Source organism: Podarcis pityusensis (assembly GCF_964106645.2).
Source record: "Podarcis pityusensis genome assembly, chromosome: 8".
Lineage (NCBI taxonomy): Eukaryota > Metazoa > Chordata > Lepidosauria > Squamata > Lacertidae > Podarcis > Podarcis pityusensis.
This window is the reverse complement of record NC_138033.1, coordinates 73671475-73694620: the sequence shown is the minus strand read 5'-3', so window position 1 is coordinate 73694620 and position 23146 is coordinate 73671475. Positions and strand designations below refer to the sequence as shown.

The 23146-nt window shown below is 45.0% G+C and overlaps 1 protein-coding gene across 2 annotated transcripts in view; it reads left to right on the top strand.

Annotated features, from left to right (window-relative positions):
• The first annotated feature begins 399 nt into the window (after positions 1–399).
• The window catches only part of SAMD11 (sterile alpha motif domain containing 11), a 297706-nt gene continuing 274959 nt past the window's right edge, over positions 400–23146 (top strand). For both annotated transcript variants that reach the window (XM_081016053.1, XM_081016051.1), the window contains exon 1: positions 400–455. The gene's annotated coding sequence lies outside the window, so the exon portion shown is untranslated. The remainder of the gene's footprint in view (positions 456–23146) is intronic.

Below are 23146 nucleotides of genomic sequence, written 5' to 3'. Positions count from 1 at the left end.
CTTTGGCCAAAAATTTGAATTTATTTTTCCCTTTTGCACCCGGATTTTAACTTTTCGAATAATGGCAACTCTACCTCAGGGCTGAGCCTGACATTTGGAGCAAACACTCCCTCAGATGCTCATTTTAGACACATTTTCCCCTCTTAAGCATTCATTTTAAACATCGTTCCCCTCACTTGTTTAAAACATTAACAAACAAAATTCCCCTCATGAGGTTTTGGGTTTTTTTGGTTAAAAACCACTCAAGAAAGGTGGTCTCCAGCATAAAAACCGGGCAGGCCTCAGCTTTGCCTTCCTCCGGCCAATCCCGTGGCGGCATTTTGCAGCAGGGCCTGCCTACCCAGCCCCTCTGCCAATCATGTGGCTGCATTTCCCTCGCTCTCGGTCACTGTCTAGAGATGGAGAGCGAGGAAGGAGAATGGCTGCGAGGCAGGAAAGCTAATTTCATACGCTTAGTAAGTTTCTCTTTCCTTACTGACCTTGCTGGAAGAGCCAGCTGTTTGTACATGTGAGAGAGTAATGGGGTTGGAGTGGACTGGAGTCAAGTATCAGGACAGTGGGAAAACATCTGAAGTGTGTCTCTATTTTGAAAAAAATAATGCTGTATTTTAATAACTAGAGCCAAAACAACAACCCTTTTGCCAACTTCCTCCAGGTTTAGGGTCTGAGTTACCTCTCCTCACAGAGAAGCACCTACAATTTTCATTTATTTATTTTTTAAATATATTTGTATTTTGCCAAGTCCTTCAGTTGTAATTCTTCTCCTGCGGTGATTTTATTTTATTTTCTAAAAGAAAAGGCTTCGTTTCTCAAGGCTTTCAGTTCTGTCCATGTTTATTTGGGAGTCATGGGTGCCAGGAGGGGGGAGTTGTCTTTCTCTTTCCCCTGAATGAATTATAATCTCCAGAGTCCCAGCTTTCTGGTTTTTTTTTTTTTTAAAAAAAACAAACAAACAAGTTTCTAGCATTTGTAGGATCTGACACAAAATGTAGAAAAAGTGCAAATTTCCACACTTTTTTGTGACGCACGCACCATACAGCTAAAGCTCATCCTAACCCCCCTCCCAAATTAAAATAATCCTGGGAATTGTCATTTGTTAAGGGTGCTGGGAATTGTAGCTCTGTGAAGGTGGAGTGCAGTTCCCAGGATTTTGGGGCGGAAGCTTGTGAGCTTTAAATGTATGAAACTAGCCTCCCATCTTTCAGTGTTTTAGCCAAAGAATGAAGTCGTAGGAGCGACTGATGTTCAGGGGAGCCAATCTAGCTAATCAGAGAAAGAGAAGACTGGTTTGAAACACCTGTTACCTATTCTAGACTTCAGATTGGTTTTTAAGCCTTTTGTGCTGGTCTCATCTGGTGGAGAAAGGATTCGCTGCTGTTTGGTTGAAGACCAAAGTGTTTGGGTGCGCGTGTGTGTGATATTTCATTCAGCTTGGAACAACAATTCATGTAACTGATAGGGTGGACTGTACATAAAAACTTCTGCCATAATACATTTTTTTGTCTACAATCTGAGTGTGTCAGTGACACTTTGGGATCTTGACTTTGATGGTGTTTACCAAAACAAGTCCATATGTGCTTTGGAGACAGAGAGGGAAAATATTAATTTTTTTCCTCCATAGCACAGTCTCTCAAGGTCTCACCTCTCATTCTCCTTTCACCTTTTGTTATCCCTCCTGCAACACAGAGATTAATTTACCGTGCACGCCTTTGCATACCTACTCAGAAGTAATCCCACCGAGTTCAATTAGGCCTATTACTCCAAGCTCAGTGGGGAGAGGATTGCCATATTAGCTTATTTTAATAAGAGTTATATGTGTGAAATTGTGCAAACGATTGCTGCATAGTTCTAAAGAAAGATATTGCCATCTGTTGTAGGGTAAAATCCTCACACGCTCAGAGTTTGCTGCAATTGGAATCGTGGAATTTGGCCCCCCGTATTAATTTAATTTTATCAAATTAATGAAACCTGGTGAGCATAATATAACAAGCATCCAGCCTGCAAATATTAAAATCCACAGCAAAAATGACTACGAATGCCATCTACAATCTAGGTAATAACAAGTATGAAACCATCCCGGGAAGAGTAATTTTGTGCCTTTCACCACTAGATGGCACTGCTGTCTATGTTTTGGTTTGATGGCAGCTTATTTCAGGGATCACCAACCTGGTGGGCACCTGGGCACCCGTGAAGGCTTCCAGTGGTGCCCTGGGCAGGTGCCCCAGACTGTGAGCTTTCATTTAACAATAAAAAGTAAGTCCCTAACCCTCCTAGAAATAATATTATGGGGCAAAATGTACAGATACCTTCTAAGCAATTTCTGTGAAATGAGAGCGGAGTCACCACCTTGTATATTTTTTCCTGGTACTTAGGAAAGCTTCCTGTTATTATTAGACAGCAACTGTGTGTTTTTGTGAGAGAGAAAGTGATCTCCATAATCAGGACCATCACGACATAGCGTGACTTCCCATGATAAGCATAATTTTTGGGAGGATGGTTGTCTCTTAATTTTGTGTTATTCCATGCTCCCCGTGGCAGCCATTTTGTGGTTGTGCGTTTTCAACCCTACCTTGAGATGCTGGGAATTGAACCCATTGCCCTCTGCAAGCAAGGCATATGTCCTACAACTGAGCTACACCCCTTCTCTTAAGAGTTAGGAACATAGGAAAAATGCCTTGTGTCAAGTCTGACCAGTGGTCTGTCCAGCTCAGCATTGTGTCTGCACTGACTGGCAGTGGCTCTCCAGGGTTCAGGCTGGTGGGGGTGGGCATTCCCAGCCCCACCTAAAGATGCCAGGGATTGAACCTGGGATCTTCTGCATAACAAAACAAATTACTCAAAGGAAGCTGGCAGTATGCTGAGCTACAAGACATCCTAGTTTCCCTTCAGACATATCTTGAGCATTTTCACTACATGGTTTTACTGGTGCCTTCTGTTGCTGTGATACAGAATGAGAAATAAACTGGGCTGACACCCACTTTAATTAATCTCAACTGATTTGGTTAATCTCAACTGATTAACCAATTAATGAATAACTCTTTTAAAAATTGCACATGAAGAAATCCAGTCATTCAAAAGGGGTGCAGAGAAACAAACCGCGTGAACTCAGACGTGTTGCAGTAACAGTTCTCTTGGAACAGAGAAGGGGAACTGGATCTGGTTGGTGGTCCAGAACATGATTTGTCCCATGGACTACATTTGTCTTGCCAGGGTCACCTGACTTCACAGTGATGTCAGGTGACCTATTTTTTTGCATAGTGCTAAGCATGATCAGCTGATCAGTTGGCACTTGTAAAGTGATGTCCATGGGGCTGTGTGCAGATGCTGCTGATCTGCAGTGTCTGCAGCCTCCCCTTTCAGTTAAGCCATGTCTTTATTTGCCCTACAACTGCCACCATATATGTCATCTGGTGTAGGGCAGTTGGGCATGCCTTTGCCAAAGTGGCCTTACAGGCCAAATAGGGAGGCTGGGTGGGCCCAATTAGGCCCCACTTTGGTCTTTCCCTGCTCAATCCACATTCTGTGTGGTGTGTGTGTGTGTGTGTGTGAGAGAGAGAGAGAGAGAGAGAGAGAACACGGAAGGAATGTGTCTTTTAATATGGTGCTTGCCATCTGTACTTTTTGCAAGAACTTTTATTAAAAACGTAATTAAGAATCTGCCGCCTGGTTTAATGGGGGGGCACTGTTTCATTCTATGAAAAATGTTTTTATCGACTTAATTTAACTATTTGACTGAACGTGACAGCCCTTAAAAAATGAACTGATTGGGAACACAGGAAGCTGCCTTATACTGAGTCATACCACTGGCTCATCTAAATTAGTACAGTGGTACCTCGGGTTAAGTACTTAATTCGTTCCAGAGGTCTGTTCTTAACCTGAAACTGTTCTTAACCTGAAGCACCACTTTAGCTAATGGGGCCTCCTGCTGCTGCCATGCCGCCGGAGCACGATTTCTGTTCCCATCCTGAAGCAAAGTTCTTAACCTGAAGCACTATTTCTGGGTTAGCAGAATTTGTAACCTGAAGCGTATGTAACCTGAAGCGTATGTAACCCGAGGTACCACTGTATTATTTAAACTGGCTGGCAGCAGCTTTCCAGGGCTTCAGACAAGGTCCCAGGTTCAATTCCTGGCATCTCCAGGTAGAGCTGAGAGACTCCTTTCTGAAACCTTGAGAGCCACTGCCAGTCAGTGTATACATAACAACCTAGATGGACGAATGATCTGACTGAATAAGGGAGCTTCTTATGTCCTGAAAATAATAATAATTTCCCTTCCTCCCAGATGTAATTTCCACTTAGCCTGTATTAACATCCTCTTTGGTTGTTCCACCCTGGTTCTCTCACTCTCCCTGCTGGAAACTTTTGCAGCTATTAAAGGGAATTGTTCCCATGCAGCCCAGTCTCTCCAAATACCACCCATCAAATTGATGGGCCCTTAGCTAGTTTGTAGTAGTGCATTAAATAAAGCTCAGTTCTTTCATATAGACACTAGGGGGCACTCAAGGTACACCACAGGTCTCAAAGGGCCTAAGCAAGAAACAAACTGAACTTTTATAAGGCTTCAGCTTGAAAACCAAAAGCCACCAGAAGATGAAACATTGGAGCTCCTCTTAATGCCTTGCCTGTTGTGGAGCTTCCTTTTCTTCCTTTCTAAAATATGGTTTTCTGGGGGGTGGGAGTGATGCTGCTGCTTTATACTGAATCAGACTGCAACTCACACCCTGGTCAGTCCCCTTATGCTGTTTCTGCCCCAAGCAGCCAGTATTTAGAGGTGCACTGCCTCTGGAAATTGAGGGTCTCTTAAGCGATCATAACTAATAGCTATTGGTAGACCTGTCCTCATTCATGGATTTGTCTAATCCCACTTTCTAAAGCAATCTAAGCCTGCCTTTATTGTCACATCTGGTAGCAGTGAATTCTATAAGCTAACTATGCATTGTGTGAAAATGCCCTTTCTTCTGTCCCAAATTGTATTCCCATTACCAAAATAATTGGGGGATAATGAGCTTTCATAATACGGGAATGGAGAAAGATAATTCTGAGCGGCGTTTCAATAATGTTGTATTTTATTTTTGTATAAAATATAAAAGTTGCTTGCCAACTCCTAGGAATTATTGACCTCCTTCCTATGTTAGGAACATGGGAAGCTGCCCTGTACTGAACAAGACCACTGGTCCTTGTATCTCAGTATTGTCTACACTGACTGGCAGCATCTCCCTAGGATTTCAAGCAGTGAGTCTTTCTGAGCCCTCCCTGCATATGCCACTGGGGACTGAACCCAGGGCTTTATCTGCCACAGGTAAAGGTAAAGGGACCCCTGACCGTTAGGTCCAGTCACGGACGACTCTGGGGTTGCAGCGCTCATCTCGCTTTACTGGCTGAGGGAGCCAGCGTACAGCTTCCGGGTCGTGTGGCCAGCATGCCTAAGCCGCTTCTGGTGAACCAGAGCAGTGCACAGAAACGCTGTTTACCTTCCCGCCAGAGCAGAACCTGTTTATCTACTTGCACTTCAATGTGCTTTCGAATTGCTAGGTTGGCAGCTGCCACAAAGAAGCACTTAATCAGCAACCTTTCTGGCTTAGTTCTGAGATTCCACCAGACACTCTTTCTGGGATCCATGAGGACTAGAAACTCTTCACCCAGTACCACATCCTGAGGTCTTTCCCCCTCTTCTGCAGAACAGCATTACGGCCTTGCTTTGCCGCTGCAACTGCATACGATCAATCACCTTGTAACCTCTGCGTTGTTCCTTATACTGTAATGATCCTGTTCTTCAGAAATACTGTTACCTCACCATGAACTCATCAGTGCCTTGCCCTCTGCTAAAGGCACCCTGCTGGCAGCTGGAGCTGTCTAGCCAATCCGCCCCCCTGCCCCCCGCCATCACCTTTAGTTTCTTCTATTTGTAAAGTAGCTGAAAAACCAAAAGCTGTGTTTTGTTTGGTTCTGACATTGGCTTGCAAGAGTCTAGGAGATGGGAGTTCAAGGCCAGCTGTGTTTGCTTCACAGTTTCCAGGCACGGCTGGGGAACGGCAGCCAAGGAAAGAGCCAAGTCACAGGAGATGGGGAAATTCCAAGCTGGGTGTTGATCAGAACAGGATTCTCGCTCGCCTGCAATGTGCGTTCTTCTCCCCTGCCCCCCGTAGCAATGAGCTAAAGTTGTCCAATCCGTTCTGGCTGTCAGCAGCGGGGGAGCTGGATTTCACGCTTCCAAGTGTGTCTGCGTGCGGCTCTGTCTCTGACGTCTGCGCGCTGCCTCCCTTGCCCCCCTGCCAAGGAGGTTGGTGCCAACAGGCGGACAGACCGATGATCCATTTGTGACGCCAAGACCGTGGAAGCAACGCGTCTCCCGTTGGCAAAGCCTCACTTTCCCTACTACCACCTGTAGGGGATGCAGCAGCCTCTGTGCTCCCATCGAAACCCAGTACCAACAGTTCCAGATTCTGCACCCAAAAAAATGGGAATTCCGCGACTGGGAATCTGTTACACACAGCTACGTTTTTGCAAAGAACAACAGTAAACGCTGAGGAACGTACTGTGCAAACTAAGACTGTCTTCCTTTCATAGCTGTCAACTTACAGATTTGAAAATAAGGGACCAGCAGCCTTGAAAATAAGGGATCAGCAGCCAAAATAAGGGATCAACAATTACTTTGATAAAATACATATTTTTTTGCGTGCAAATGGCTTTAGATACCTATTAGGTTCATAAATTACCATATAGCATATATTCAACACAAAAAGCAACAATTTGTTGTTTATGTTTATGTTGTTTATTATTATGTAGCTTATTTAAGGGACATCATCAATAAGGGACAGCAGCGGGACATGGCACTGGGATAAGGGACTGTCCCGCCAAATAAGGGACACTTGACAGCTATGCTTCTTTTACACAACTGTATTTTGCTTAATTTATCCTGGTTTTGGGGAGTTGCGAGGAAGGTTAAGAAGCTATATGTGAGGTACCAGCAATCCGTATGCGGAACAGTTGCCCAAATGATACGTTCTTGACACATTTTGAGAGTCACCTCTTTATCAAGGGGATCTAAAGGGGGGGGGAACCTTCAACACTGTAAAAACAAAACAAAAACAAAAACCCCATAAACACAGAATTACAAGCTGTAAAGACACACAGAGCTGAGCAATACCTTTACTTGGGAAGCAACCTTTTTGACTGGGCTGGGGAATCATTTTCAGCCCAAGGGCCACATAAGCAACTTTGTGGCTGGTTGTGGGTGTGGCCAGTGGCAAATGTGGGTGGAGCAACGGATGTGACTTACTTTTATACCTCTTACCTTTGGCCCTCCAGGTGCTGCTGAACTACAACTGCGGTCAGCCCCAGCAAGCATGGGCAAGGACTAGGGATAATAGGACTTGTTCAGCAACATCTGGAAAAACCAAAAGTTCCCCACAACTGCTTTAAATATCAGGCCAAGTTCCTGCTGTGCAATAATCAGATAGATCTCAACACGCAGGCTAACACACGCAGCCCGCCTCATCATCTAGGTTTAGCAAGAGGCAGCTCAAAGGCACATCCCAGTCAGGTGAAAGTGAATAGGGGTCATGGCTTGTGGTGACCTGGGAAGAACCTTGAGGGCCAAAGAGAGAGGGCTGGGGAGCTGTATTTAGCCCTTGGTCCCTAGGTTCCTCCTTCTTTCCTGGGATGAGCTGTGGTTGATGGGAGTTATAGTCCAAAAATGTCTGGAAGGCAGCAGGTTGTGGGGGAAGGCTGCCAGGTGTGCTCTGAAGCACATCATTGCAACCCCAAGGAAGACTGTGGTTTTCACCCCTAACAATTTATAGGAACAAAGAAAGCTGCCTTATACCAACTTCTGCCTTGTACCACTTGGAGCAAAGATGCTCGCAGGAGTCCCCCCTCCTAGCTGCCTCCTAACATGCAAGCTTCAGAGGCCTTTTCCTACCGTGGTTGTGAAAGCCTCTCAGCGGTCAGCAGGGCCTTCTCTGTGGTGGCGCCTCTTTTATGGCATCACCACCCATCCGAGCCCTGGCAAGCAATGCCACTGGTGGTATTTTAGGATTTGTTAAAAACAAAACTGTGTGCTCAGACAATGCTTGTTGGATTATAAGCTGCATCTTATTCACTGTGTAGTAGCAGTAGTTTATTTATTTATACTGTACATACATATATACATATGCTGCTCATTTGGCCTATTTTGTGGTTTTAATGAGTTTTTATATTTATAGACTCAGCCGTGAGATGGAGTATAATAGGTGGGAGTCTTCTTGTTTCTTGGTCACCACCTTCAAATACAAATATTTGTTTTATATATATATATGTATGTATGTATGTATGTATGTATGAATAAATAAATAAATAAATAAATAGGTGAAGTCAGATCCTTGGTCCTTTTAGCTCAGCATCACCTATACCAGCTAGCAGTGGCTTACCGGGGGTTGAGGTGCCCCCCCAATACCTGGAGATCCCAGGGATCAAACCTGGGACTTTTGCCATACGAAGCATGTGCTCTGCCTCTGAATCACAGCCCATTCCCCTATAGAAACATAGGTAGCTGCCTTCCATTGAGTCAGACCCTTAGTCTTTTGGATTGTAGGAGCAGAGTTCTTTGTTGTTGTATTCTCCAGCAGCTTAAAGAGCTTCTGGAAATTCATTTTTTTAGTCCGGCAGGTCAGCGTTCCCTTTTGGCCTCTCAATTTGATGTTTTTGGTCTTCTTCATTTTTTCTTGTATTTTATTCGGATGTTTTATGCCTGTTTCCTTGTCCTCATTTGCCCTAACAATTATCGCTCAAAAATCCCAACTGCTATTTTATCTATATGCTTTTCTTAATCCTGGTCTGTGACCGTAATAAAGTTCATTCATTCAGACCCTTAGTCTATACAGTGGTACCTTGGGTTAAATACTTAATTCGTTCCGGAGGTCCGTTCTTAACCTGAAACTGTTCTTAACCTGAAGCACCACTTTAGCTAATGGGGCCTCCTGCTGCTGCCACACCGCCGGAGCACAATTTCTGTTCTCATCCTCAAGCAAAGTTCTTAACCCGAGGTACTATTTCTGGGTTAGCGGAGTCTGTAACCTGAAGCGTATGTAACCTGAGGTACCACTGTATAGGTCAGTATTGTCTACACTGACTGGCAGCAGCTCTCCAGGGCTTCAGGCGGGGTGTTCCCAGCCCTATCTGGAGATGCTGGGGACTGAACCTGAGGCCTTCCGCATACAAAGCAGATGTTCTGCAGCTAACCTGCCTCCCCTCCTTCCTTTCCACAGGGTGCTATTACACAGATTAGCCATCTTGTGTGCCCTGCTGGGGCAGAAGCAGGGAGCTATAAATAAAACAAGTACAAAAATAAAATTTCATAGATGCAAACCCCGCTGTGCCACAGAATGTAACTAGCAGAAAGCTGCAGCTAATTTTGACTTCTCTTCAAGTAGAATCAGCTAAAGCAATGCTCCTATTAAGAGGCAGAAGGTTTTAAATTATTATTAGCATTACTTTATAATTTCATAATACAGGTATTCGGGAAGCAGGGCAGGGACGACTGCTCACTGAAAAAGCATTTCCTCTGCACTCAGACGGTTGCAGGTTCAATCCCCAGGGTCTCCAGTTTGTGTGGTCAAATACAGTCAAACCTTGGTTCCCAAACGCCTCTGTTTTGGAACATTTCGGCTGCTGAACACTGAAAACCTGGAAGTAAGTGTTCTGGTTTTTGGTCGTTTTTTGGAAGCCGGACATCTGACACCACTTCTGCTTGAATGCAGGAAGTTCTTGGTTGTCAAATGGCTTCAGGAATGGATTACGTTTGACAACCGAGCTTTGACTGTAGGTCCAAGAGACCTTTGAAGAGCCCCTCCTGCTGGTCAAGATAGGTAAAACTGGACTTGTATGGAACAATGGTTTCAGTGTCCACATTCCTAGAAGCTAGGCACCTTGGATTAATAAATGTATTCCAACACCTTCAGAGGGAGGCATTCTGGGTGTGGTGGCCCAGGAGAGTGACTTGCGCTGCTGTGGCTTCATCAGGTGGAACAGACAGAACAGTAACTTTAAGCTGATTTTTTAAAAAGGATTTTCTAGCTGCACTGGCAAATCGGCAGTGGTACAGGCACTCTTCGTGGACCACCTTGCTCTGAGGGACGACCCCTTTTCTCTGAGCAAGGCCACAGAACAGGCCCTCTAAAGGGCCCCACAGGGAGCAGGCATTTTGCACAGTGGGCAGAAGGAGCAGCATTGACTGGTCTGGCAGCCAGACAAACAACCACAGGCCAGAGGGGGCACCAATTTTCTGCTTCTCAGCCCTGGCTGCTTGAGGGAAATTGCCTTGCTTGACCTCATGGAAGGGCCAGCCCTGCTTCACCCCAAAGTTTGTTCTTGAATCCTGGCTTGTTAGGGAAAAGCAAACAACAGTCTTGGAAGTAACTCTGAGCTGTGCCCTTTCTCCTTGGTTCAACCTGCTTGTGTGAAAGGGGGAGCCAAGTGAGAATTTTGGGGCTGCATGCACAGTGGGTTCTTCCAGACAACCTGTTGACTGAACATTTGTCCTGATTTGCTTGCACAAAGGTGGTCATGCTATGTTCAGTTTTCGTGGAATATTCATTCTGATTTGTTTGCAGGGTGGCAGGGCTATCAGAAGGCAGTGATGTCCATTCTGACCTGTCTTTGTCACAGTCAGCTCTGTTTCTGTTCTGCAGTTCAGTTTTCACTAAATATGACACTGTACATCTCTCTGCTGTATAAGATAGTGACATAATTACAGTGGTACCTCGGGTTAAGTACTCAATTCGTTCCGGAGGTCCGTTCTTAACCTGAAACTGTTCTTAACCTGAAGCACCACTTTAGCTAATGGGGCCTCCTGCTGCTGCTGTGCTGCCGGAGCACGATTTCTGTCCTCATTCTGAAGCAAAGTTCTTAACCCGAGGTACTATTTCTGGGTTAGCGGAGTCTGTAACCTGAAGCGTATGTAACGCGAGATACCACTGTATTTCCACACAAGTCATTTCAATGCAAACACAATTTAAATGGGCAGGGGGGAGGAGACACGCTATTGATTTTCATTCCGACGCGGGATGAATCAGCGAGCATCAACCGTTTCTGCTTCTGTCACCCATTCCAGCCAGAATTCTCTGACTTCCCTACACAGCAGTTATGTGACAATGAGCGTTCGTCCTCATTTGCTTGCAATGTGTTTATACATCTTCCCATTCATTCCTCGCTCATCTTGCAATTTTCAAGGCATTTCCCCCCCAACTCTTTCCTAACTGCAAAAAGTTTGTTTCTTTTTCTAAAGTGGGTTTGTGGCACTAGGGTAACAGTGCATTTTAATCCACTTTAATTGCGGAAACCTGGATTTCCCAGTATGCACTTGCAAAATGCTGATCTTCTCAAAAGAGCCATTATTCGCCAGAGTTCCTGGCTTATTATTACATGTAAATGCAGCCAGAGTAAGGCTGCCAGACGCCCTCCTTTTCTCAAACACACCCAAGAGGACAGAATGCCCCTCCCAAGGTGATTCTTGCTCTAAATCATGAATGCACCACCTTTTCTGTTGTGGCATACTCTCCCTGTTGAGCTCAAACAAGCACCAACTGTGGCGTATTCTTGCTGCTAGTGGACCACATACCTGTGGCTTCTCACAGCTTTTTCTATTATCAACAAGAGTTCCTGATGCTCTTGGACACTGTGATTGGTTTTGCTGATTTTTATTGATGAGTATTGATTTTTCTAATACAGCGTTTTATTACAGCATGATTTCTTTTGTAACAGAAATATTTCAATAAATACATTTTCTGTATTCACAGGGTTGCTTTCTTAATAAAGCACTCAAAAATTGTAAGCAAGCATAGGAAGATGGGTAGCTGCCTTCCTTGCACAGAGTCAGGCCATTGGCCTATCAGGGCAGTATTGTCTACACTGACTGGCAGCACCTCTCCAGTTTTTCAGGCGGGGCATCTTCCCCAACCAACTTGGAGATGCCAGGGAATGAGCCCAGGGCATTCTGCGTGTAGAACAGATGTTCTACTGCTGAGCTATGGCCTCCTCCGCATAGAGTGCTGCCTTAAAATGAGACTGACAGTGGCTTTCCAGGGCTTTTAGATGAGGTGTTCGTGGACATAACTGGGGTGCCAAGCAGCTGCTCTACAACTAAGCTACAGCCCTTCCCTGAAAGTTCACAAAGTTGCCATGTTTCACTGTCCACTGCCTCCAATAATTTATCTTTGTCACATTTAATAATAATAATATTTATTAAATTTATATCCCGCCCATCTTGCTGGGTTTCCCTAGCCACTCTGGGCGGCTTACAAGATATATAAAAACACAACAAAGCATCAAACATTATAAAACAAAATATCCTATATGAGCAACAAACAAACCAATAAATCAATAGAAACCAATAACAACAGCAACAATAATAAATAGTTTACAGTTATACCCAAATTAAAATAACCGCCAACCCCAACTAAACATTTCTAAGAATCATTTCCAGTTTTCTCCTTTAAAACGTGTTGATCACAGCTCTTGGGATTTATTTGATTTATCTTTTTGTATAGTCCAGTTTTCCAAAAATTGAAGCAGCGTGGAATGGAAATCATTTAAGAGAACACAGGATATAGAAACAGAATATTAATGCGCATTCTCTCATTTAAAACAACAACATTAGAAATCTCTGTAGTGATTATTTTTTTTATTAAAAAACAAGCATGATCTTAAAAAAGAATTAAGAAGTAAGTCTTCACTTAGATGCCATCGGAAACATAGCGTTAGTTACAGCTGTCTGAAGGACTTCTCCCAGAAGCCAAAGGGGGCGAAAAGTGCATCCAATCCCAGGTGGTTTTGGCACTCTGGCGTGATGGTTGTCCACTTGCCCCCACGGCCTAGGAGCCCGCGATGCTCTGAGTCTCCCAAGTCGGCTTACACAGGTGCAAATCTGTACATGTCAGCAAAGGCTCCCTGCCTGATGGGCCTTGGGTGGTGCCCTTATCACATTCTGGGCTTGAAAAGGAGCCAGGACTGCAAAGCACGTTTCCGCTAACCCAGCTCAGCAGTAACTGAGACGCTCTGGGAGAGTCAGCGCTGCCACTTCCCCGCCAGTCGTGACTGTGTTGGTAAGATGAGAAGGGATGGGGTCGCTGGTCTCAGTCCCAGAATGTGTGCCTCTCCTGGCCGACGATTCCCGGTCGTCTATTTATAATTGCATCCCGTGTGGGGATTAGGAGTAGGAAAGTACCTCACTGCGAGGGGGTGGGTGCGGGGAGCAGCAGGCAGAGAGCCTCCCACTTGCAAAGTTGAAGAGGCATGAGGACGCTGAGGCAACCTCCATCTGCAACAGGGAAGTGGGAGGGCCTGTGGCTTCCCAGAGAACTCCCCATCAGCCTCCAGCTAGCATAGTCCATGGTCAGTGGACTATGATTATGGGAGCTGAAGCATCATGTGGGCAGCCACCAGCTTCCTCATCTCTGATCTGTAAGGAGGAGGAGGAGCAACAGCACCCCCTGCTGGCTCAAACCAGCGAGCAGCAGTGACCTGGAAGCCTTTAAAGGGCAAGTCAAGCAGGAATGGTCAGATCTGCCCGTTTTGGTTGGCTTCATTTCTCATTTTTCCAATCAGAATTCAGTTCTCCACATTTCTGCAGCAATTTGGGTTTTTTTTATCTTCATTAAAATTTGTCAGCATTTTAGCGCAAAATTCTCCAGATAAGCAAATTTTTGTATGCAGTTTTGGCAACAACGTTCACACTTTTGCAGTGAAAATTTCCATAATATAATGCATTTTTGTATGTTAATTTCACTAATTTTGTGCACGCTCTCTCTGAAAATATGCATTTTTGTAAGCCTTGTTTGATTGGAGACCTGCATTGTAAAATTGGGAGAAGCCTGCATATCAAAAGATGGCTTTGCTTTGGATCTCCTATTGTTTTGGAAAGTGCAAATTAGATAGGTTCAATGTGAAGTGAATTGAATTAGTTCCTCATTCTCTAGTATCACGTGACCTGTTCTGCTTTAATATTAAGAAGCTTCCTTGAGTCTCTCCCTGCAGTTCCCTCATTTAGCCAGAGCTAATTGGGGGCACCATGGGCTCAGAATCCATGATGGTTGCATCAAATTTTGATACTACCCCACACCCTGCAAATTTGGCTATCTACACTTTTCCCCCCTCAATAAAAAGCTCTCTTCCGTTCTCTGCAGCAGCTTCTATTGGCCTGTTCCAGCAAATGAGAGCTGTTTTGCAGGAAAGTCCCGCAGAGCCATTAACACAGCTTGACCCATCCAGTGCTGGCATGGGAGAGGTGACCCTGAGGGTGCCCTCTCAGAGTGCAAGTGGTTTAATTTTGATTTAGGGGTTCTGTCTCTTGCAGGGATGCAAGGTCACAAGTTTAACTCCCGCTCTCTACAAGTTCTCGGAGCCTTGCAGAAGAAGCCTGTGCTGATCTCATTTCATTTGCAAGTGGGGGCATTATTCCAGAACCTCTGGTGGCCTTGCCTTGGCTCTCTCAGCTAAGTGTCACCCAGTAGTTCTCTTCATTTGACAGACAAAGCGATGCATCTTACAACAAAACCGAATGCAACTGGTGAACTTATTTAATGCACTTGGAACAGTCTCTATCATGGTTAGTCAGCTGAACAGCCCCTGACTCAAATTTGCCCATTTCAGTTGTATCATATTCTGGTTTGTGGTGAAGCTGCCTTATATCAAGTCGAACCATTGGTCAGTCTCTGCTCTCTGGGCATTTGGGCAAGGGACATTCCCAGCCCTATCTGGAGATGTCCGGGATTGAACCTGGGACCTTCTGCATGCCAGACAATTGCTCTAACTGCTGAGTTCTAACCACTGAGATTTCCTTTATATATAGGAAGCTGTTTTATAGTGAGAATGAGACCATTGATCTGTCAAATTCAATGTTGTGGGGAACCTTTTTGGCTCCATGGGCCAGTTTCTCATATCAGGATCAGCCTCACAGGTTAAATTCGGCATCACATGATTGACAGGTGGGTGTTATTGCTGCATGTTACCTGCTAATTTTATTTGCTTCTTTCTGCTTTTATAAAGAACCACAACATAATACATGCCAGGTCCAGTCTGTTAAACTGCTCTCTGAAAAGCTGGCGCCTGAGTCCTCTTTATGACATCTTAATGGACTTTAGCCACCCCAGTCAAGAAGCATTATAGAAAATCCAACAAACCTTCGGGCATCTCTTTGCAGCCCATAAGAACCAGAAACTTTTTCTTTTTTAAATAAATATGAATTCAAAATACTTAAGAAGTTGGATTCTGCACTTGACCCCTAATTTTATTGGCTTATTTCTGTTTTCTTGAAGAGCAACAACATCTTACAAGCCAAGTCTGATGTGTTATGCTCCTCTCTGAAAAGATGGCACCTGGGTAAGGAAAAGCTTAGCAGGATTTCCCTGAAAGCTGCCGTTTTTCCTCCCAAAGTGATTTTAATCAGAATTTCACGGAAAAAACCAACAAACCACAAGCACACAAGAGAGACAGAGAATGTACTCCCATTTATTTCCATGGAAACAGCCACGAGGCCAAGGAGGGTAACACAGCAAAAGCCACTTTGCAGTTAAATTCTCCCATAAAATCATTTGTAACATACGGTCAGCAATTAGGCTATTTTTCCTTGCCCTACGCAGACATTGCCTGTCTTCTCTTGATATATTTATTTAATGCCACAAAGTTTTTCTGGTGCCCTCCCCCGCCTCCCCAGCTACAGCCACAGTTGCAGCAACGTAGGTTTCCAAACCTGGAAGGCGCCTTTTCTAACAACCCAGTCTGACCTGTGCAATAACAGGCCACAGAGATTGTCCTAGCCTGCCTTTCCTTCCATGGAGTGTGACTGTTGAACGAGAGTTCAGTGCCTATCTCTTAGGAACATGCTCTGGTTCTGTTTGGAAAAGGAAGTTTATTGAGGAGGTTGGCTCAGGGGAGTTAGGAGGAGGAGGATGCCTTCAGGCCAACACGGCCAGACGGCCAAGGCAGGGATCTATCCTGTCTTCTCTCTGATTTGTTTTGTTTTTTTAATTAACATAAAATCAAGTATACAAACAAACAAAAAACACAATCAAGGTTACAAAACATTCATGCGGTACAGAGGTTGTGTTTTCCAAATCAAGAGCAGATAATGTAGAAAAACAAAAGCAGCAAAACACATATTGAAAGCCAAATTTCGCGATTTGATGGGAGAAGAGAGCTTGATATGAGAATACTAGAGAACTGCATTTCAAAAATTGGAAAAAAAAGTGTGGGTTTTGATGGATGGCTGTGCTTAGGTCCTCGTGTTGTTTCAAACTAGGTAGACTCACTTTTAAGTGCAGTTTGAATTTTATTTCTCCCCATCCCTAGCTCAGAAACTACCATTAGTACTATTATTAATTAATTATTATATCACTTAATGCCCAGGTGGCATTTAAACAGTTTACAAAGCATAAAACCCAGCATTGCACCACATTGTTAAAATACAGAATAATTAAAAAAATATGGCATAATGGGGAAAAAACACAATAAAACAATCCCTTTAAAACAACACAACAGTGTAAAACAGGAGATTTGAGTCAAGATATCAAGGGGATGTCCATGTAAATGGTTGTATTTTTAAAAGCCAGCAGAATGCCAATACAGATGGAACCTCTCGCTTTTTCGTAGGGACTGTATTCCACAACACCAGTGCCAACAGTGAAAATGTCCATGTTGAAATGAATGAGTTGCATGCATAAAATTCTTGTGAGCCCAAACCATGTGTCTCTGTGTGAGTCACCGATTTGGTCTCTCCAACAAGCCTCCACTGGGGGAGATGGGCAGCAAGTAATTTCATCAGTTCTGTGTATCAGGTGTTCTTGGATCAGACAGACTCTCCAGGCATTGTGTACCTGCCGCATTTTTGCATAACTTGTTGCTCTAAGCTTGGCTTCCTCTAACCCAAGAGGCACATGCGGACCACTGACTCATTCACCAGGACAGTACAAAAGTGCACCTCTGATTTTAATTGGGAGCTGGGGAGGTGAGCCCAGCTGTCAGGAGTTTGTGTGAGACTGTTTTAAAGGTTTGTCACATTTTTTCATTTTCTAAACATTTTCATTTACTGTTGGATCAGACTTGCCTGTTCATAAGTTTAAGGGAAAGTGCCATAGATCAATGGGCAGGGCACTTGTTCTGCGTGAGGAAGGTCCCATCTTCAGTCCCCAGCATTTCCTGGCAGGGCTGGAGATGGCCTATGCCTGGAACTTTGGAGAGCTGGTCTGACTTGATATATAAGACAGCTTCCTATATTCCAATGCCTTAAGGGAAAGGGCATAGCTAAGTGACAGAGCAGTCGGTTTGCATGCAGAAGGCTCCTGGTTCCACCCCCCAGCATGTCCAGGTAAGGCTAGGAGAGACCTGTGTCTGAAATCCCAGAGAGTTGCTGCCGTTCAGTGTAGACAACACTGAGCAAGATGGGATAAAAGTCTGACTCTGTATAAGGCAACTTTCCATGTTTCTAACTTTGCTGTGTAGATGTTACTTTTCCAGAACAAAAACTGCCTTGCTGTCCATGCCAGGTTTGTTCTGTTGGATTCCGATACTGACTGTAAGCTTGAGTGTTCTGCAAAAAAGTCGACACATGCCAGGCAAAATAAACATCGTTGTGACTGGGGGATGGGAAGAGTGGAAAGACTAAGGACCCTCCTTACTGCAGTAACCCCCAACAACAGCAGTCATAGAGAGAGGGGGAAGGTTTTGCCCCCCTCCACTTCACAGCTGTGCCCCACCCCCTACAGTTAAATGGGAGCCATCAAGGACCAAAAAAATGCAACCTGGTAACTTTAATCCTTGCTGGTTTACAAAATTGCTGTTGTCACAGTGGGAGGCAGCCCATGCTTCTGCATCCCTTCTGTCCTGGTACCCAGTCTGTAGAACTCCTTGTCACTGCCTCCTGAAAGTGGTTTCTTTCCAGCAGGACTTTAATTTAGCTATTTAGCAGCATCTGGCAATCTGTTGTCCTCCAGATGTTTTGGACTACAACTCCCATCATCCCTGGCCATTGGTTTTGCTGGCTGGGACTGATGGGAGGTGTAGCCTAAAACATCTATGAGGCACCAGGTTAGCAAAGACTGAGTTACTACATAAATCTGTTTTAGTTTTTATAGTGCTGCTCTTGTAGGTCACTGGATTTTTCTCTCTCTATTACTCTGTTTTCTTGATTGTGCACATTTGTTTTTATTGTAAGTTGCTTCGGGGTCTCTTCAGGTTGGAGTGGGATGCAAATTTCCATATAAACAAACAAAGATGTTACCTTACTCTCTCTCAGCAGACTCAGTAGAAACCATTTAGAATGGAGTCTGTGTGAATCTACATGGTTCAATAGGTTCCTTTTCACGCTCAGGAAAGAGTGTGAATGAATTCTGTAATGTGTGTGCATGTGCGTATTCTATAAATGTTGTATGGCGCATTATGCAAGTTGATTGGTGGAAGCTAAATAGTTCTGCCTCACACAGGGCCACAACAGGCAGCCTCTTCTGGAAAAGCCTATAAAGTCTGGTAGCATTTCTGCATTGAGTGTGGGGTGCAATTAGGTCATCATTCACATCACACCCAATGTAGTACCAGTGTGGGCAGCCTTGTCGGAAAGAGGCAAAGCCAAACCAGTATATAATGCAGAGAGAGAGCGGGCAGCCTCCTCTGTGTGTTGTTAGTGGGCGCACAACAGAAATGGCCTTACTGGTATATGCTTCTGTCATACTAGGCAAGGAACCAGGTTTACAGCAGGTACCTTCGTACAATGCTCACTTGCCTTTTGGGATATTTCATGCTCTTGCATCCCATTGCTCCTTGATGTATCCCTTCAAAGCACCTGCCTCTCCATCCTCTCCCAGTTCTCAGTTCTCCCCCACTCCATTATGATGCGCACGCCTTCGGCGCTTCTTCTCTGTGTTGGAGGCCGTTGGTGGATTCACCCTGGGGGGGGAGAGGGGGGAAATTCAAAGGCCATCTTTCTGGCTTGGAAAACATCTTGACAATATCAAAGGCTGAGACGTGACTTTGAAATCAACAAGGTGCAACCTGAAGCCCGTAGCCGGCGCTTTGAGCCTGTCAAGGAGGTGGGGAAAGAGAGGGATATCTATAAAACCAAGGAGAGCTGCTATCTTTAAGGTGCTTCTGTAATATCAACGCAGCATTGAGGCCACAGTGACGTTGTCTGCCGCCTCTGCGGAATGCAATATTAATCCCACTTGGCGATGGTTTGGGCTTACGAGCTTAAACCATGTCTGCATGAGCGACGTGACCTTTGGGCGACGCAGCCATCGATTTCCTGAAGGGCCTTGGTGGAAGTGTGTGCTGCCGCGTTTGCATGTCTCTGCTCATGAAGGGACACGCGATCTAATTAGCGATGATTGGGGAAGGAGCTGGCTCGTTAAGAATCAGGAAGTAATAAATAAAATATGACTGAGAGGAGGCGGGGGGGGGCAAGGGGAAAAGGCAGGAGCAGGGCTCTCTGAAAGCATCCAAAAAAAGGAGAGAGAAATAAATGGAAAAGGAGCACTAGGAGAAGACACAACTGAACGGAAGAGACTTGCAAAGAGAAACAGCTTTTCTCAACTCCTGTCAGCTCCATAGAAATCCAGGAGTAGCGAGACTTTGGCTTGTATCTGATCATGGAGAAATCTTACTATTTGTTTCTCTCATTTTCCCACTATTCATTTATCCACAGCTCCACATCTGTCCATCAATATAGTGTTATTATTATTATTATTTTAAAAAGAGCTCTCATGAAAATCCTTCAGTATTTTAACGTACATTTCTCCAAAACACGCTTTTTTGCAAGCAATTTCCCTTAATCTATAATGCACCACCATACGTTACTTTAGCTAATGTAAGCATTTCTTTGCATACTTTCTCCCAATGTGCGCTTTTTGTAGTGGTTCTGAAAGGATGGCTGTGTTTCACAACTGGTTGTGTTTCAGTTGTTTTGGAAAGTGCAAATCTGGTAGGCTTTAATTGCGAACAGAATTTAATTTTTCTCCTATCTCTTGAATTGCTTGACCAGCTGGCCTATTGTTAAGAGGCTTCCTTGATGCTCTCCGTGCAGTGAAAATTTTGAAGGGTAGCTGCATTTCATGTTGCATGTTGTTTCATGGATTTGCAAATCAAAATGTCAATTGAACCAAATTCCCCCCCTTTCCCTACCTCAGCTAAAGCTTATGGCTCGGTAGCACCTGAAAGGGTACGTTTTAAGTCCTACCCAACTGAGGTGGCAGTAGCCAATGGAGCAGAGGGAATCTCTCTGCTCTGGGTGGGGCAGGACAAGAGGTTAGCACAGGGGTCATATAGTCCCCTGCTGAAAACGTTTGTTGACCCCTGTGCTAACCTCTTGTCCTGCCCCACCCAGAGCAGAGAGATTCCCTAGTTATGGGGGGGGCATTGACTAATCAGGAGGCTGGACAACTGGAGGAGAAAGCAGGGGGACTAACCACCCCATCACCAAGAGCTTTGCATCACCTCTGCCACTGGTAACAGACCCACACCCTCATTTGGGGGGGCATGTGGGAGAAAGAGTCTTGTGAATGCATGCACCACATCTCACCTTTAAAAGCTCACAGGAGGGGATTAGTAATTTGTGGAGACATGTTTGCATCTTTAATCTGGTCTCAGATCCCTGGTGTTGTTCCCGAACTCACTAGCCGTGCCTATAGCAATCTGAGCCCATAGCTTGACCTGTAGTGTTGGAAACCTTGAATAAAGCTTCCATTCTTATTTACACAGAAGTTCCTTGGTTGTACCATTTGGGAAGGGAGCCTTGACAGGGTTACAGTGATACCTCGGGTTACATAAGCTTCAGGTTACAGACGCTTCAGGTTACAGACTCTGCTAACACAGAAATAGTACCTTGGGTTAAGAACTTTGCTTCAGGATGAGAACAGAAATTGTGCGGCGGCGGCGCGGCAGCAGCAGGAGGCCCCCATTAGCTAAAGTGGTGCTTCAGGTTAAGAACAGTTTCAGGTTAAGACCGAACCTCTGGAACGAATTAAGTATGTAACCAGAGGTACCACTGTACTGAGAGAAAGGGTGAATGGTGGTGTTCTCACTTATGAATGTAGGAAGGTACAGTCCTTGCTTGCTGGGACCAAAAAGCCATGTACAGTCATACCTCGGGTTGAATGTGCTTCAGGTTGAGTGTTTTCGGGTTGTGCTCAGCGGCAACCCAGAAGTAACGGAGCGTGTTACTTCCGGGTTTCGCCACATGCGCAGACGCTCAAAATGAGGTCATGTGCATGCGCGGAAGCGGCAAAACGCGGCCCTCGCATGCGCAGACGCACCATCGCGTCTTACGTTCTATTCAGGATGCGAACAGGGCTCCAGAACGGATCCTGTTCGCATCCCGAGGTACCACTGTAACTGCATCCAAAGGAAGGATGTGCTACGTGAACAGATACTTTTATAATTGTAACAGTGTAAGGAGAGGCCTACTGAATGAGGCCAGTGGCCCACCTAAGCGCAGCATTCTGTTCTTACAGTAGCCAGCCAGATGCCTGCAGGCATCTTCACCATCACCATCACTGCCAATTTATTTGTATGCCTTCTGCTCCCCGCACCCCTCTCCCCCGTGATGGATTGTCCACAAATCAGTTTTTGCCTGTCTTGGTTATAATTGCCTCGCTCTGAACCCAAGTGGCAATGTTATGACTTTAGGAACATAGGAAGCTGTTCTATATTGAGTCAGACCATTGGTCCATCTGCCTGCACCCATTTCTCCATCCCATCTGAGTTCCTTCCTTCTGTTAGTTTTCTCTCTCTCTCCAGGCCCTCTACACTTGTTAAGTACCCTCCCCTTCTTTTTATATAGCTCAGGGGTAGTCAACCTCTTTATACCTACCGCCCACTAATGCATCTTTCTTGAAGGCAACATTTCCTTACCGCCACCCGTGCTTGATGGAAGGAGGATTCAGCTTGTGCCGTAGAACCCCCTAGTGCCCACCCAGAATCCTGAATCGCCCGGTAGTGGGCGGTAAGGACCAGGTTGACAACCCTGATATAGCTTCATATACATATGGCTGGACAGCATCTTAAAAAGTAGAGACATCACCTTGCCAACAAAGGTCCATATAGTAAAAGCTATGGTTTTCCCAGTAGTGATATATGGAAGTGAGAGCTGGACTATAAAGAAGGCTGATCACCGAAGAATTGATGCTTTTGAATTATGGTGCTGGAGGAGACTCTTGAGAGTCCCATGGACTGCAAGAAGATCAAAACTCTCCATTCTGAAGGAAATCAGCCCTGAGTGCTCACTGGAAGGACAGATCGTGAAGCTGAGGCTCCAATACAGTGGTGCCCCGCAAGACGAATGCCTCGCAAGACGGAAAACCCGCTAGACGAAAGGGTTTTCCGTTTTTGAGTTGCTTCGCAGGACGAATTTCCCTATGGGCTTGCTTCGCAAGACGAAAATGTCTTGCGAGTCTTGAGGTTTTTTTTTCGCTTCCCCCCCCTTTATCTAATCTGCTAAGCCTTTAATAGCCTTTAATAGCCTTTTAGCAGCTAATCCGCTAAGCCTTTAAGCCTTTAATAGCCGCTAAACCGCTAATAGCGCTAATCCGTTAAGCCGCTAATAGGGTTGCTTCGCAAGACGAAAAAACCGCTAGACGAAGACTCTCGCGGAACGGATTAATTTCGTCTTGCGAGGCACCACTGTACTTTGGCCACCTCATGAGAAGAGAAGACTCCCTGGAAAAGACCCTGATGTTGGGAAAGATGGAGGGCACAAGGAGAAGGGGACGACAGAGGACGAGATGTTTGGATAGTGTCTTCGAAGCTACCAGCATGAGTTTGACCAAACTGTGGGAGGCAGTGGAAGGCAGAAGTGCCTGGCGTGCTCTGGTCCATGGGGTCACGAAGAGTCGGACACGACTAAACGACTAAACAACAACAACAACATATGGCTGGAAGTGAAAGACGACAGTATTTTATGTGATTCATATTGATAAGTTATTTAATTTTATTACTCTGTTCTACTTGTATGGCGTGAGGGGATTGCTTTCTTTTAACCTTCCTTTGTGTGCCGTAAAAGGGGGGGGGGCAGAGGGATACACTAAAGTCAGAAAGGAACTACTTTCAGTATCTATGTTGCTGTCTTCTACTAAAATTAAAAATGCTGTGCATACTTCACTTCAAACCCAATGAGTTATAGTTCCAAGTA